This window comes from Haemaphysalis longicornis, unplaced genomic scaffold (assembly GCF_048455015.1).
Source record: "Haemaphysalis longicornis isolate Haplotype H1 unplaced genomic scaffold, Haemaphysalis longicornis Haplotype H1 scaffold_4, whole genome shotgun sequence".
Lineage (NCBI taxonomy): Eukaryota > Metazoa > Arthropoda > Arachnida > Ixodida > Ixodidae > Haemaphysalis > Haemaphysalis longicornis.
In genome coordinates this window covers 98,056,789-98,071,001 of record NW_027526361.1, presented here as the reverse complement: position 1 = coordinate 98,071,001, position 14,213 = coordinate 98,056,789, and the positions used below count along the sequence as shown (strand labels likewise).

Below are 14,213 nucleotides of genomic sequence, written 5' to 3'. Positions count from 1 at the left end.
CAAAAGCAGAGATTACCCACCTTATCGCGCGCTGCGCGTGTTTCCTGACTGCATTTAAAGCTTTGGCGCACAGCTGTTCACTGCATCCTCGTTCTACCAACGCGTATCGCGTGGGATCTCCTACAAGTGACGCCCAGAACGTGGATTGAAATAAACAGGCAATCCTGCAAGGTTCTTTCGAGCTGTCACATTATGTGAAGAGCTCGGCCATTAAATGTATGCGTCATTAGTGGAACCGTATCGCGCATATGTGTGCCGTTTAGCAACTAAAGCCCACCGGGCGGAGTCATACGGACTTTGTTTTGCTTTGTGCGAGCTTGCATTATTTAATGTGACTTCTTCTGCCGTATTTCGGGCATTTAATATAGCGGTCTGAACCAATCGCTCTAAATTCGGTATGTTCTGACAGTTTTTTTTTTATTTCAGTTGTCTAAATGAAAAACGAACAACAATCGCCGAAAACGCATCGCTGACGGGGTCAGTGACTGGATATCGGTCTATGACGGATTGTACAATGCACTGAGTGTTGTGGCCTTGGCCCGTCGGAAGTGACGTGCGAAACCGAGCGCAGAAATCGAATAGAAGTGACGCGACTGCCAGCGTATTGGCAGAACGATGAACAGCTGTGCGCCAAAGCTAAAAATGCAGACGGCAAACACGCGCAGCGCGCTAAAGCGGGCAATCTCTGCGTTTGTTTTCCGGCTCAGAAACTGAGACAGCGCTTCTTCCGGAGTAAGAAGGTGCGGATGCGAAGGTGACGGGCACAGTTAGAAGGGACAGAACCATCGCACTGATACGGGTCGCGCATGCTTGCATTCCACCGGTCTCAACATAGAGTTTCTTTGTAAGTGTATACTAGAGAGGAGACTGCACCTGGGAATTCATGCCGTCGTGGGGCGTTCTGGGAAGACCCCTGCTTCTGGCTGGGGCTTGGCATGACAATTGCATTTTTGGATTTGCTTTCTTCACTATGCATTAGCACGTCTACGGGCTACGAGGTAGCCGAATTCCTTTCTGTTATGTGGTAGCCCTGAGCAGTGGCAACTGCTTGTTCGTGAAAAAAGCAGGCAGTGCGTGATCGTACCTAACGTTGGTTATGCCGGAGCCGAAGGAATGCATGACTGAGCGGGTAATATGCCGCCGCGAAGGTTGTAGCTGACGAAAAAAAAAAGACAAGATACGAGAGATACGGGTGCCTGTACCCGTCCTATCTTGCTTCGTCCACGACTGTTTAACGCCACGTTTTCTTTTTTTTTTTTTCTTAAACTATGAACTCGCTCAGCTGTTAAATTATAGCTGACGGTCGATGCACCGGTTCACTATGACGGCGACGTTTTCGTAGGCACGCTCGAAAACATTTCCAAGCTCTTTAAACAACTTATTACTTGAAATAATGATAAAATTGATTTTGATTTGATTGTAGGGTTTAACGCGCCGACGCAACGCAGGCGATGAGGCGCGCCGTAGTGGAGGGCTCCGGATTAATTTTGACCACCTGGGGATCTTTAACGTGCGCCGAAATCTCGTACACACGGGCGTTTTTGCTTTTCGCCTCCATCAGAAAAGCGGCCGCCGCGGCCGGGAATCGAACCCGCGACCTCGTGCTCAGCAGCGCAACGCCTTAGCCACTGAGCCACCACGGCGGGTTAATGATAAAATCATAAAATGAGAGTCTCCAATGAGTTTCCCACGAAATATTAATATTGTTGGTAACCACCAGTTTTGTCTGCAGAATAGTAGGCACAACCGACACAGAAAAATATTTTACGTCCTTTTTTTGTTAGCTTTAAAACAACCTGTTTTATTTTACACTTATATTATAACACACCATTCTTTGCATTTTTGTGTCACTGTGTTCGAATATACGGCCACTAAAACGTTTCTATCCAAGCCAATGACGAAAGTAAGGCGGTCGTATGGTATAATGGAGGCCCATGACGACACAGGCGGCTTTGATATGAGCCGCATACACGCTAGCTCCAGATCCCTCTCTTGTGTATATTGTAAGAAGCTGCCTCAAAACAGGCTCTATATGTCTCCCGCGCGGTCCGGAGCACGTAGCTCGAGCGTTATAGACAAGCGTTTTGCCGAGTGTACGTACACGCCGGAAGTACGCGTTACACGTATGAAGACGCTTTAGGGGCGCGGCTCGGCATATTAAGACGTTTAATCAATGTGCTAGGGCAGAATTCTGAGCTGTTTCTCTCAAAAATGTCCATTTTGTGTTCGTTTCAAGTGCGACGACTTGCCCCGCTCTGGCAAATGGCACGGCATGCACAGAAACCGACTTGTGCCGCGTCACTTGTGCCGCGTCACTTCCGGGTCGTCTGTTTGAAGCCAGTCAGGGCTCGCCCTAAATGGGCATTCTAAAACAAGCATACAACGGTCAAAACCGAGAATGCCGCACCTGCGTTGCAGCGGAAGTTCCGGGCTTGCGACTGCTGCTGCCATCGTCACTGGCCAATCCACCCGAGTTGTTTTTGAAAAAGATCAGGCCAAAATTAAAGCTAATAGCCAAGAATAGCCACTGGGATATATGTTCCAAGGTATACCAGTCATGATCCAAGCACTTGCTGCAGACGACGAGGTAGAATAGGCGAACGTAGACGAGAGATGTGGACGTGGTGGCGTGCTAACTACCGTGCCTGCTCTTATCGTGACTCCGGCTTTGTAGGCACACGGGTATTTTGGAATGGGAAGTGAGCGTCTGCCGCCCACTCCTGTCATTGTCACCGACAATCCATCCAACATGATGAGTAATTAGGCCGTCGAAGCAAATTGGAGTTTTTACGATGAGTTTCGGACTACATGCAGCCAATGGAAATTTTGCGGGCAGGTTTCGAATATGGCTGGTGGTGGATTCGATTCACGTTCAGGCCCCCCTGCAACGGCTGCTGTATTTCTAACGGACGTGGAATAAGGGAAACCAGGTGGACTTCCACAGGATAAGGCTGGTAAGAGTGGGATTGAGGCATGCTGAGATGTCTGAAGTCCACCAGCTCCTTCCTCGCTAAAAGTGTAGGAGAGGGGTGGGCGCTTCATTACAATGTATGCACGTTGTGTAATGCAAAAGGATCGACATTTGGGCTAGTTGGTATTGTTTCGGCATCTTGAACGACAGGCACGGACACGAGGGAAAGGAGACGACAGGACGACGCTTTGTTCACGATTTTTATTGAAATCGCAACAAGAACATAAGTACTACGTCCGAACCCACGTGCTCTCAGGTCATGACGGACAGCTAGATTATCACTCATATCTCAAACTACATGTGTTGACACTGATTACTGGCACGTCATGATGTGAGAGCTTGTGGGTTCAGCCGTAGTACTTATGTTTATCGACCAGATTTAGGGGAAATCCCCAAGGTGGAGCAAGTTTCTGCGAATTAAAGTTTGACATCCACCTTGGTGCAGCCATGCAGCTTTGCAGCTTTCCTTTGTAATCGTTTGGCTGCATTGAGATGGATGTCAAACTTTTCTTCACAGAAACTTACTCCACCTTGGGGATTTTCCCTAAATCTGGTCGATAAACGCGTTCCAATCATTTCGAGATGTTGATCAATTTGTTCTGGCGCTACAAACAGCTCGCCTCGTGGTTAGCTCAGTTGGTAGAGCGGCTGCTCCGGTTAAGCGGTGGTCCCGGGTTCGAATCCTGGACCAGGACGAATTTTCTTCAACTGCGAAGTTTCTGAGAAAGCTGTATTGCTTTCTTTTGTAGCCGTATGGTTGCATTGAGGTGAATGTCAAACTTTCATTCGCAGTACTTATGTTTGTGTGGCGGTTTCAATAAAATTAGTTGTGAACACAGAGTCGTCCTGCCGTCTTCGTTGTCCCGTGCCTGTGTCTACTACGCTGTCGTTCAAGATGCTTATACGGTGCGTGCGGGTATGTGCGCATGTTGCAACAAAGTGACATGCTTTGACACAACTTGTTTTCTGAAAAACGGCACAAATGCCTCACTTTAGTTGCATTGAAGTGCTACAAGGAAACCCGTCATATAGCTGGCTGCAGTTAACACTTTATCATGTAGGGACTCGTTACAGCGTTGTAGTCGCGTACATGTATTGAGAAGTACTCGTCCTGTTTGAATTCTTATCTGTTTTGCAGCAGTATTTTGGTCGCGGCAACGGCTATAGCAGGCTCATGGCGCAGCAAGTGCAAGGAAATAACGTTAATGATGCAGGGGTATGGCCGACACTTGGACACCACCGCTTCCTGGTCATCGTGGCCAGTTTAGTGCTTGAGCGGGAAAAAAAATCAGTTTGAGCACGTGCCCGACACGGCCACCGTCGTCCAGAAGTCGCACGTGGTTGCATGAGACCTCAGCTTCGATGGCTTCCGACCACGACCGGCTTTGTAGATGGCGACGTGCCCATGCTCGGCGATTCCGCGTGCCGAATTGGTTATGGCTGTTTTGGATTTTGAAGAGCGGAGCTGTTCTAGCTGGCCGTAATGTGTGGTGCGTAACGCGTTAAAAATACCAAGAAAATGCCGAGCGTTCGTGAGCGCGCGTGTTCCTTGCGGCGACCACCGAACGTCCACGGCTCGCGCAGTGGCTTTGGCAAAAAGAAAAGGAAACCGGCGAAAACCACGAGGAGCGCCTCGCGCTGCTTAGCAACCAACAACGCCACAGTTGGCGCAACACTCGACGCGACTCCAGGAACGCCGCGCATGCGTCGTGCACGTATACGCGCCACCGCTGCGCCCCATCTGTCATCACGCGCTACCGCGCATGTAATGCTTGGAACGAGGAACACGACGACATCGATGCATATGACGATGCTGCTGCTAGCACAATGCAAAGCGACGACGGAACATGTAAATAAACAATTTCAAACTTGTACAAGTGTGTGGTGATATGTCCTTCACAGGGCTGGACAGAAATACTTCAAAATGTATTTTGGAATACAAATATCGCGATACATATGCTGGGCGCCTAAAATACAGATCTACAACGATACATAACAGTTCGACGTAACGGGATATTTCAGAGATACTTTTGCAGGCACAGAAAAAAAGTATTCGGAATACATATAATACAGGTACTGAAATACTTTTTTTATTTCGGTGACCTCATATTCAAAAACACCTTTTCATGAAGAGTTATGTATTTCAAAACTAATACGTGCATATAAATGAATCACTATACGATTGAATCTTGAAGAGAATTACATTACTTGACTCACTCAGGCGAAAACAACACTAGTTGCACTTAAGCAAAAGCAGCTTCTCAAACAAGCTGCTTTCCAGACAGCGTTGATTTGGGCTGAGCACAAGGCTTCTAAACGAGAAAAATCTCTCTACTACTGCAGAAGAGCACAAGTTTGTGTAACAACGATCAAACACCGCCTTCATGGCTGTGAAGGGCTGAAGCATGGCGAGATCCTTCCTGGGATCGTTGAGGTACACAAAAAATTCCGCTCGAACATGGGTCGGCTCTGACCGTCCTGATGTCGGCTAGTCTTCATCTTTAAAGTCCGAACCAAGGAGAACCAGAACACACGCATGTGCCTTGTGGGCAATTATCTACCCGTCCGCCTCATCGGAGCCGCGACCGGCATTTGAAGCTAACTCCGCTGTCCACGGAAGGAAGCCAGGAGATGTAAAACTGAAAGAGGGTATAGGAAAGCAGGTGGTGTGGCTCCAACCGACCCCCACAAAAGCAGGTGTCTTCTGCGCCATCAAAATAAATGCAACGAGATACACATACGTGCCATATTACCGCGATCATTCGATACACCGTAAAGGTGTTTCACTACTGAGATTCAAATACATTTTTCAAATGTATTTCGACAGATATACGCAAACGTACCTGTGAGATACTATCGCGATATCCTAGCCCTGGTCCTTCAGTGCTCACGTAGAAAGAAATCCTGCAGCTTCGATATGGTTCAAGGCTAGCGGGACTTAGGGCAAGTTTCGCCAGTTTTCTCGTTAGTTCTTTTCGACGGCACGGCACCGGGAAGCGGTGAAATTTATTAACATTTCTCCGCTGTATACGCGTTTGCTCGGCCGAATTGCGCAGTTGTTAGTTCGTCATTTTTGTGTCCGTATACAGCGCTCACTCTTTACCGCTGCATCCTTGGAAAAGTGCACACTGTTCAGGTGCGCACACCCAATTATAGTTCTTCTATCGCGCAATTGTTTCTCGCCTATAGCTGGCGAAAGCACGCAACCCGCTGGCGTTCACCGAATGCGCCCAAACCCGGATATCGCCTGCAAAAAGCGCCCACAGCTGCTAACCCTTTGCTCACGCGTTTCATAGCGCGGGTACACAAGAAAAAATAAAACACAAAGAAATATTCAGCATGTTTTGTTCCATAGCATGGATCAGACAAAATAAATCCGAAGCAGCAGTTGTTGCGCACTGTAGAACAAAACAGGAAAAACCACTCGGCATGTGGTCAATGCTCATTGGCTTTACGACGAGTCATAATCATAATCATATAATCATAATCATAAGCATGATCATAACAGAGAGAGAGAGAGAGAGAGAGAGAGAGAGAGAGAGAGAGAGAGAGAGAGAGAGAGAGAGAGAGAGAGAGAAAATAAAGATTTTTATTTATCGAGCAGAGGCTGATATGTGGGCCTCGCCCCGTGGAAGGCATCCATAGTTCGGGATGCCTTGACTTCGGCTGGCCGTCCGTACTCGGGTCACCAGTGTTTGAACTGGATAACCGGGTTTGGGTTGGCCAGGGAAGCCGTCCACTGCTCGAAGGTGGGGTTGGGAAGTGGGCGCAAGTCTGGAGTATGTTGGCACTCCCACATGATGTGGTAGAGGGTGCCAGGCTGGGGACAGTAAGCGCAGAGGAAAAGTTGTTGGGTGAGAAAGATGAGGTGGATGCGGGTGGGATGTCGGTAGGTAGTCGTCTTGAGCCTCCGCCAAGTTGTAGCTTCCTCTCTGGAGGGGCGCCAGTGTGGCGATGGGAAGTTGCGGCGAGTTTGCTTGTAATGGGAGAGAATCTCTGTGTATACATACAGTGGGTGGGGTTGATCTTGAGGGGGTAGACATTGGCCACCGTCGGCAATGGTTAGGTGTATAAAATCGCGAGCCGCGGCATAATCCGCTTCATTGCCGGGGATGGCGGCATGTCCAGGAGCCTAGACGAGGCAGATATCAGTGTTTGTAGAGCAGTTTCTGAGGATGAGTAGGGCTGATAATGAAATGCGGCCAATCCGGTAGTTTCGGCAGGCTGTCTGCGAATCGGTGAGGACAGTAACTGGCTCAGGGCGGGATGTGGTGGCCAGGGCAATGGCTATTCCTTCAGCGACATCGATTGAAGTTGTGGTAGTAGTGGCGGCATTGATGCATTGGCCAGTATGTGTAACTACACAGGCTACGTGGCCGACGCGCATATAGGGCGCTGGGTCGTTCCCGTATCGCGCAGTAAGGGCTCGAGCACGAGAAGGCCGGCGGCCAGTGTGGTAGTTGGTGCGCATATTTCGAGAGATTGGGGGCACCGGGTTGTAATCTCGCAGGGCTAGAGGGATGCGGTTTTTTGTTCCCTCGGGGGTATCGGGCGGAGTCCTGATGCTGTAAGGACTTGTCGATCTGGGGAGTCAATCGCAGGCGCCGTAGTTGAACCGGATGATGGGCTACTTACAGCTCTTCCCACGTGTTGTGAACTCCCAAAGCAAGTATAGTTTTTTGGGTCGCAGTGGCAGCGGGGAGGCCAAGCGCAGTTTTGTACGCTTGGCAAATCATGATGTTGGCCAACAATGAAAAAGCGAGCGTGCATCAAAAATTTCGCCCGCAGTCCTGGTTGGCTCTCAGTTGCCGTTGGGGCAGTGTTGCAGCAGCATGGATAGTTATTTGGGAAAATGTAGCTGCAGTGAGTCTGATGTCGAGGTTGTAAGCTATAGTGTGCAACTTCGATGTCGCTGTAGCCTGTAGCGATTCTGACGATGACAAATATATATAGTTGTCATCGGCATAAGGCTCGACGGCAAACCTACCCAAAAGAAACGCTTTCCAGAAATACTATGCTGAAAGATCACGTGCAACTTTTTTTCATCGTACTTTCAGGGAACGTATCGTACGCGATGGTATTTGCTGCGTACAGCTGATCAAGACCAGCAGCCGCACGGTAACAGCGGCTTCCTTTCACCAGGTTCCCACCACTCCGGTACGGCGGCAGTGTTTCAAAAAATATCCTGAAGTAACTGCAGTTCTCTCACTACAGGCATTTACTGGGGACGGCTGTCATGCCAAGTTTGCCATTTGTTGGGCTTGTAAGCCACCCCGATAGAGAGAGAGAAAGAGAAACAATAGTCTTTAATGGTACTGGTGAGGTTAGCCTGGCCAAGGCACTTATAGCCTGCTACACCAGATGTATGAAAAAAAAAAAGAAACCGACGAAGTGATGATGATGATGTCTATGAGGACGATAATGCGCTCATAATAGAGTCATGTTTAGAGAGTCTGATCCAATCCTGTGCTTCGCAGGAAAGACAATATAGCTTTTGTCACTCGAGATGCTCGCTTAAAGCTAGACCAAGGGCCTAACACGTCACTTAGAGTTAGTCCTCTAGAAAGCGGAAGGTCCAAGGACACTAAAAGGGACGGCCTAGCTACTCTATACTGCATACAGTCACATAATATGTGGTTCAGGCCCTCGCGCACGCCACAAAGAGTGCAGAGGGGGGAAGCGGCCTGTTTCATCTTGAAACGAAAGTAACTTGTGTATAGCGACATTTAGCCGCACGTGGTGAAGAACCGCTTCGTCATGCTTGGACAGTCCGTTAGACATCCTAAAGGTCCCGTGCGGGTCTATGGAGTGAAGGGGCGCGTACTTTTGCGGCGCAACAGCCCGCATGGATCGCTAAAACCTCCAGGCAGCCTTGGACGCAAGAGAAGAAGCATCTCGTCTGGAGAGCGGTATCGGTATCACTGGTCCATGCAGGTCATGCACGATCGATGCCGCAGTGCCCGCCTTGGCGTTCCCAGTTATACCGCAGTGGGCAGGAATCCACTGAAGCTCTACATGATGGTGCCTTTAGAGCTTGTAAGTGCAATGCATTAATGTCAAAAACAAGCTGATCTTTCGGGCACGATTCTAATTGCGCTGAAGGAGGTACGGGAGGGCGGAAACTAGATTCCTTTAGCCGATGCCGTAGCTGTCACAGATCCATCCCTGTATAGATGGGTGTGGGCCCTGTATTTTTGGGAGATGAGTTCCAAGGCGAAGAACTTAAGGCAGGGGTGGGAATATCCTGTTTGCGGGTAATGCCGGGTACTCCAGTTGTAATGTACAGACGCGGGAACATCCAAAGTTGTTGCAGAGAGAGAAAAGGGTGCTAGTAATGCAGAGGCAGAAGGTCTCGCACTTCAGTGGGTGAGCTGAGTGCTAATGGGTGATCTTGCTGTCGTACTACAAATCGCAGTTGCGTGCGAAGGAGCTCCTGCGTGCCAAGAGCAAGTGGCACCAGTCGTCGACACTCTACCATAGTTCCCACCGTGGATGTGGTCTTCTGAACTCCAATGCACACCCTCAGGACTTGCGCTTGCATACTTTGCAGGCCTCTCGCATTTCCGTTTGAGAGGGGCGAAGTACAGGAAGGCTGTAGCGTAACAATCCTACGCAAATCTCACTGCGAGAAAAGCGAAGCTGGCGAATTAGCGTTGAAAAAACTTTGTGGTAGAGAATATAAGGAGGGTGGGAAGAGAGAGAGAGGTTTAACAAATTATAGGGAGACTTGTGGGTGAACAACACAACGCTTGGCGAATTCTGCTTAGCAATTATAGGAAGAGTCGACATCGAAGGACCAAAAAGCGACGTCCAAGGCCTCAACAACATAGGATGCCTCGATGCCAGCGCTGCGTACTGTGTGGAGACACCCTCTGAACGGTCCCGTGCCGCCGCTGTTGGGTCAAAGTGCTCAACGCGTTGTTCTTTTCGTTTCCCACAAGACCCAGCAAAGCGAAACAAATAAAATGACTCAAACTTCGCCAGCAAACCGCGTTGCGGCGATAATTTCAGCACGGTTTTGTTACAATGACTTGTTGCGGCGGCGAGCGAATGACCCAAATTGGCGGCGCAGTGTATGCGCGTCTCCATCCTGTACGGTAGACGCGCTAAATCGAGGCACCCTACAGAAACACACCGACACACGCCCTCGGGTTGCGCCCTTGCGGCCCATCATAATTCGCGCTCAAACATTCTTTCACTAGCTCGAGTGACGTCACTCAAGCGCGCATACAATGTCCCTACCGAGAAAAGGAGGAAAATGTTTTGAGCAAGCTTCTACGTCATCTGATGAGTGTGGAGTTACAATATTTGGCTGGGGTACTTAGTGACCCCATAAACTATGTACCGGATGCGTTCGTTGACTACGTTCTCACAGCATTTCTGATTTTGAATTTAAAAAAAGTAGGAAAAAGGGTTGCAGGGTCTCTTTAAAAGCGATAACAGATAAAAACCGTTATGAATTACAACGTGTGAATACGGCGGACTACTGCGGCGCTTCTTATCGCCTTAGATGCGAGCGTAAGAAGCTGAAAGCCACGCAAAAGCGGCAAAATGCGGTGCGTACGCATTTCGCTAACCCACAGAAAGGAGAAGCTGCGTTTTCTCCGGTGCGAGCGCGCTTTTGTTTTTCCACCCCAGGGTTAAGTATAGTCAATCCTTGAACTCTTCTTTTCCTCCGAGGCGTCTTCAATTGCCGCCTGCCTGACGTAGAATGGGGTACGCCCGTTCAAGGCCCTCGCCTTGCCCTCCTCTCGTTCCGCCAGCTTCTTCCCTGCAACACCAGCTCGCACGCGAGACGCAATGCTCGAAAATGCGGTGCCGTTCGCTACAGGATGATCAGGTTTTGTTGCTTCCCTCCCTTGTGCAGTCGCCTCTTTTCTTTTTTTCTCGCTTCTCACTTTCTTTTGCCTCCACGCTCGTCTTGCGTTGGCAACGCGCGGCCGTACACCGAGCCAAGAATAGGAGCGTCTTCCACGTAACAAAGGCTCTTTGGAAGAGACCCCCTTTGTGAAAGCTCGGAAAGTTTGTTTTAAGTTTTTTGTGTGTGTCTGCAAAGTGCTCTCCCCGGGTTCCAAGCGGACTGCTGTGAACGCTGCAACGTGCGTGTTTCTTTTCTCGTTCTCTGCACTGCCGGTGACCTTGAGGGTGCGGAGGCGAAGGTAGCCCGTGTGTGGACCGAACCGCGAAAATTTGTTGCCGTTGTGCGCGTGTTTGCTGCTTTTCTGAACGGGCGGTGCACAAGGTAAGTGTTGTCTGCCGTGTTTCGCGTCGTTCTCATCTTTGAAGGTGACGGAAACGTGTCCAGAAAGCGATGGTGCGCGTCGGTTTTGCCATGCCGTGCCGTCCGCGTCTCGTCGGAGGGTGAATGCAGGAAAGGAAAGATGACGGATGCGTCATCCGTTGGGCCTGGTTTTCGTGCCGTTCCAGCGAACAGGGTTCGCCTTACTGCTTAGCAGAGTTTGGGCTAGTTGGTAGCGGTAATCCATGACCTCCTGTAACGCAAAAAAAAAAAAAAACCGTACAAGTACAGAAGGACGCGACGGGCACAAGCGCTTGTTTCCGTCACCTCCCTCCATCCGTGTCCGTTTTTTTTTTTTTTTTTTGCGCTTCACGAAGTCACACATTATCGCACTACTGAACCACTCCTGAATTGAAGGTCCCGCACGTTCGCTCTCAGTGCGCTTTGACTTCGTTTGTTGAGTACGAATACATTATCGCTTGTTAAGTAATCGCTGCCCTTTTCACGTATCTATATGACTTGCAACGTTGTCTCGAGATGCTTCGCAGTAATTGAGCAGAACCCTCAGTATCCTGGCAGTGACGCTAACTGCAGTAAGGCGCTGCGAGAGGCGGGTGCCGCATCATTCAATGGCTGAAAATATACGCACGATGTCGTATAATCCAACCCGAATGTTTGGTTGTACGCACGACATTGTCCCGAAATTTAGGCAGTGTTTTATTGCACGCTGTGTCGACAGCGTCCTAAAATATACGACTACACTCCAGCTAAGAAAAACAATGCATAAAAATATATGAAATTGGGTGGTTGCCTTAAAATTACACGTAGAAGTGTATTAAATTGAGTAAGTGCCTTATAAAAAGCTACCCAGTGTTTAAGAGACAAACTGCAAGACTCGCGACACCACAAAAGGCAACTGGAAACTTTGTCTTTGTAGCCGGTACTAAGAATATGTGCTGCCGCGCGCATAGGCGCGTTGCACCGGACAGAGACCGCTGTGAGCGCAGCACTTTTCCTACTAAAGTTGCCTGTAGCGCACGCTAGGGCATAGATAAGAGAGTGGCGATTTTTCGAGCAGTTATCGCCCACTGCCTGCAGCATGCCGTGCCAACGATATATGGGGTTGACACCGAAACACGGTGTAAAGAAAGACGGCCTTGATGAATGTATCGGTTCATCCCTGCCACTTGAATTATCTGCAATCTGACTGGTCGGCTACAATATCAACAACGAACGTTTTTTCCTCTGCGCCACTTAAACTGTTCGTTCTTCTCGGCCTTGTTATCATGACGTCACCTTAAATGCCTTATTTTTGTGGGTGCCCATGCTTGACTCGTGATAATCCCGGCTGTTGGTGTCCCGGACAGGGCGCCGACACTTACGTAATATGAATGCTACGAACCTAGCCCGTGATATGCGTGGCATCTTTCCTACAAGAAATGACCCCCCGAACCACCAGGACATAGAAAACGGCGCTGCTGCTTGCGAGGCAAACATCAGCGCAACGTGCCTATAGCATGGCTAGGTCAGCTGGTATACCCCCCAGGTAACCGATAATTGCGCTACTAACGCCAATTTGTCCCCTGGGGCTTGGTAGGCCAAATTGTCAAACCAAAAAACAACAAGAAAATCACTGATGCTTCTATGGGAACGTTTTCGTTGATGCGCGAGGAGGAAACTCCGTGCCGCTTATCGTCTGCTATGGGCTCAACGAGCGCGACTGTCTTTGTGTGCCGCAAGCGTGAACAAACACCGCTTGCATTTTGCTTTTCAGATTTTGTTGCTGCTGCACATATTGCTTTCGACAGCTTTCAGTTGCTAATTTGCTTGGACTCTGAGCACGTGCACAAACCATTTGCTTGGATATATTTTTTAGTTGAATACGCGCGAGCTAGCACGCCCTGAAACGCGACAATTTTGTTTGGGGCAGAAAAAGCAGTATGTTTATTGAAACAACAACAACAACATTGCAACAACATTTAATACAGAAGTCCCAAAGTTACAAAATTGTCAGTAGGCAGGAAATGTGGTTTATTCACTGATTTTATTAGCAACGTACCGCAAGCGAAGTTCAATACATGCCACAATCCCGGCCGCGGCGGCCGCTTTTCTGATGGAGGCGAAAAGCAAAAACGCCCGTGTGTACGAGATTTCGGCGCACGTTAAAGATCCCCAGGTGGTCAAAATTAATCCGGAGCCCTCCACTACGGCGCGCCTCATCGCCTGCGTTGCGTCGGCGCGTTAAACCCTACAATCAATCAATCAAAACATGCCACAATAGCACAGAGCTGTGTATCTCGTATAATAAGTACAAATGTCCGCATTTTGTGTCGGTTTCACAAACATAAGAGACATCTTCGTACAATTCATCGTATACAGAAAATTGCTGCAGAGGTCACCACGTTAATTTGCTTTACACAATACAATTCTACAGAAACGATGTCTCATAAACACACATGTTTGTGAATAATAAAATGATTATGAAGTGAGATGACCAGCTCAATTTCCCCACCATTAACAACCGCTCCATATTCTTATTCTCGTAAACTTGCTAGCCCAAGAAACCTTTTATATCTAGCGAATTTTCTGCGCAATTTAGCCATACGTCACACCTAGTAAATGAAACAAATAACACCGTAGATACCAATAAACAACACGTAGAAGCGAAACAAATATCGAGAGTGCAAACAAGGTACAAAAATGTGTCCTAGCACAGGTTGGAAAGCGAAGCGCAGCTCGGCCGTCGCGCAGGTACCTCGAACTTCTCGTAACACGGAATACAAGCGGTCAGCTGCCACGTAAATAATGTTGGGGTCTTCTTTCGTGTTAATAAGCACTCAAAGGTGGTAATGTCACTATAAGAAACTGGTCGTAGGAACGCTGTTAAGCCAAACCAGTTCGTCGAAGAAGCATTTAAGCACATTAGGCGAACATAATTCCCAGGCTTTTCTCTGGTGGAAAGAAAATGAAGAGCAACTGCTCACCAAACCGATACCGAAGCGA

At 48.8% G+C, this 14,213-nt stretch overlaps 1 protein-coding gene across 8 annotated transcripts in view; it reads left to right on the top strand.

Annotated features, from left to right (window-relative positions):
• Nucleotides 1-14,213, top strand: part of LOC144179141 (membrane-associated transporter protein-like) — a 73,246-nt gene that overhangs the window by 38,911 nt on the left and 20,122 nt on the right. Inside the window, exon 1 of one of the 8 annotated variants that reach the window (XM_077707378.1) lies at nucleotides 10,556-10,578. The exons of 3 other annotated variants lie outside the window; for them this stretch is intronic. The gene's annotated coding sequence lies outside the window, so the exon portion shown is untranslated. 4 more of the 8 variants (XM_077707377.1, XM_077707376.1, XM_077707374.1 and 1 more) reach the window with 4 other exon arrangements.